The following is a 3,220-nucleotide window of genomic DNA, read 5'->3' on the forward strand; positions in this document are numbered from 1 at the left end:
CCTTGTATCTGTAAAAGCATGAGCTAAAGTTTGCATTTAGACCCTACTTTTGAAGAAATGCTAAAATCATTACTTAGGTAGATAACTTAAGAATTGAAGGCATGTGATGTTAAACTTGAGTTTGGGGAGAACTAGTAAACACAAAATTGAAACCCAAAGAATTGTGAGTTGAATTTGAGCCCAAGAGCGAACATCAAAAAGCTCTTTTTTCTTGACATTTTTGTGTGAATGCTTTGACTTGTGGAAAGATTACAGATTTTGCACCTAATACTGTGTTGAACCTACGTGCAATGATTTGAGATGGTAGACGATGAAATCAGCCTCATTAGAATTAACCCTTTTCTTTACCTTATTTTCTCTTTTTCATCCACTCTAGGAAGCCCCTTTGAGCCTATATTTTTGTAGTTTCTAGATTTTTCTTTCGTCCTAACCCAATTTTTGCAAACCATCACTTGGTTTGTTACTTAACCCAGTTTTTGCAAAGCTCGAATTGAGCCTTTGTTTTCTTCTAGCGCTTTATCCTTGTTTATGGCATCATAGTAGCAAGCCAAAAGGCTAAGAAGTGATTGAGCAATGCTATCCAAAAAAAAAAAAGAGAAAAACAGAAAAAGAAAAGAAAAGAGACGAACAAAAGAAGGAGAACTCTATCTCCCAGTTCTTAAAATCAAAACGTCTCAAAGAAAATATAACGAATAAAAAGCTCAGTCACTTCATACTCGCTGTTAAGCCCAAAATATACCTAAAAATATCATCAATAATTACATCAATATTGCTACGAATTTATGCTATTTATAACTGTTTAGGAAGCTTTTACTCTCGAATATGTTTCTTTCTTGTAAGGTAACAGAAGGAGTCGAAGACGACAGAAATTAATAACGCCAAATCGAGGACGCGAATGAAAGCTGAAAAACTGAAAAACGTTCCGTGCCGCGACCGCGGCCCCCAAATTCACGGTCGTGACACGCGTTCCCCAGCTTCTCCTTCCTTCGTTTGAAGACCAATTGATGCTCCCCCATTCTCGGTAGAGAATTTAATATTCTCGGTAGAGAATTTAATATTCTCGGTACGAGCAGGAGATTTTAGAAGCGTAGTTACACACTTTCGTTTTCGACGAAACGCGATCGTTCAGGTGGATAAAGACGTCTCTTCACAAAGGACACAATCCTTCACAACGGACACGACACTTCAATCAAGACTCTTCAACATCTATAAATAAAGAGTTGATGGAGAGTTGAAGATATGTAGAGAAAAAGAGATTAGTATAGAATTTATGCAGAAATTCCGAATCAAGTGATTCAGAAGTTAGATTTCGATTCTGTAAAAAGCAATATGCTGTACACACATTATTTATTCAATAATAACAAGTTTAGTAGCGTTTAGACATTGTTCCAGTTTAGTTTTCATTTTGGTAGTAGACCGACCCAGTCTCTATTACGAAGATTCAACGAGAAGATTGAGTAGAGGATCCGCCCCTGAGCCTGACAAACTCTAACGAAACCTAAGGAAAGGATTGATCAACCCGTTCACTTGCAAGCCGTCGAATGTTTCCATGCTCCATGTTCTCTGTAAACTTGTATCAATTTATATTTCATCTAATAAAGTCCGTTCTATTCGATAGATTTTTATGCAGCATTTATGGTAACCAATCCACTAAAGTGACTGCTGGTGTTTTCATTAAAACGTATTTAATCCAAAATCTTTATAAGGAAACTTTGTTGAACACTTAGGCAAATTATTATCTCGAAAGAGTTTTAATTTGATTAAGGGCAATTATCACGAAAGGGTTTTGTCATGTTCAAAGCCAATTAATTAGAGGTTCCGTCATTTATTTCATCTTTATAATTCGTACAAAGTTTAAAGTTGTGTTCTTTGCTTAATGCAAACAAATACATTCGTTTACTTTTCTAAAAAGTACTAAACGTTCCTATCTTGCAAATTCATTCTTAAATCAGAATATTTTCTAACGTTTTCATACTCTAACCTAATTCTCATTCTAGCAATTTGAAAACCAAAACCGATTAAACGATTTTCCATATTATAAACCTAAAAGTAAATTTAACCGATTATAAATAAGTTTTGTTTAAAAAAAACGTTCCCTGTGGGATCGATATCTTTTATTACTACAAGCGTATATCGTGCACTTGCGGAAATCGCTCAACAAGTTTTTGGCGCCATTGCCGGGGAACGCCAAAATTTTTGACAAAATTTTAAAATTTTCGTGTTTTATTACGAATCTAGGTTTATTCATACTTATTCAAACTTTTATATTTTATTTATTTTCAATTACTAACATATTTATTTTTCAAATTCTGTTTTGTAGGTAGTTTCGGTTCGTGCGAAATTTCAAGTTCATGCGTAGTTCTCGAAGTTCAGGCACGTCACCAGATCCTTTTGACCCAGAAATTGAAAGAACTCTTAAAAAGAACAAGAAAGAAAAGAAAAAGAAAAACAAAACCCCAATAAAAACTAAAATTACCAAGCCAGAAGTTATGGCCACACTTATGGATTACGCTAGGCCAGGAGTGGCCGGTGTAACAAACAGTATAGTTAGACCCCAAATTAATGCACATCATTTTGAAATTAAGCCTGCGTTGCTTAATATGTTGCAAAATAATGTAACGTTTTACGGGTTACCTAACGAAAATCCTAATACCCATTTGACAAATTTCTTAGAAATTTGTGACACTTTTAAAATTACTGATGTAACTGCAGAAGCAATCAAACTTCGCCTTTTTCCTTTTACTTTGAAGGATCGAGCCAAAGAATGGTTAACTTCTATGCCAGCCGCATCAATTGAGACTTGGGAGCAATTAGCCCAAGCATTTTTATCAAAAAAATTTCCTTTAGCAAAAACCGCAAGAGTCATTAAAGAGTTAACATCTTTTTCTAAAAATGATAATGAAACTCTTTATGAGTCTTGGGAACGTTTTAAAGAACTTCAACGTTTATGCCCACACCACCAATTGCCCGCCGAACTTTTAATGCAAACATTTTATAATGGACTAAATCCTACAACTAGAGGTTCATTGGACGCTATGTCTGGAGGGTTATTCATGAAGAAAACATCTGCCCAAGCAAGAGAACTTTTGGAGGAAATGGCAATCAACAGCAGTATGTGGCCCGCGGAACGTGGACACGTACCATTAGTGAAACCATCATCCTCAACAACATCATCAGTTAAAGGTATAGTGAATCTTGATCCAGTAGCGATGTTGCAAGC

At 35.4% G+C, this 3,220-nt stretch overlaps 1 non-coding gene across 1 annotated transcript; it reads right to left on the minus strand.

The window, feature by feature from the left end:
- Positions 1 to 2,858: 2,858 nt before the first annotated feature.
- LOC136231626 (small nucleolar RNA R71) lies at positions 2,859 to 2,965 on the minus strand. Its single transcript, XR_010689997.1, has one exon. It is a non-coding gene; the product is annotated as a small nucleolar RNA R71 (small nucleolar RNA).
- Between the last annotated feature and the right edge of the window lie 255 nt (positions 2,966 to 3,220).

Source organism: Euphorbia lathyris, chromosome 5, assembly GCF_963576675.1.
Source record: "Euphorbia lathyris chromosome 5, ddEupLath1.1, whole genome shotgun sequence".
NCBI lineage: Eukaryota > Viridiplantae > Streptophyta > Magnoliopsida > Malpighiales > Euphorbiaceae > Euphorbia > Euphorbia lathyris.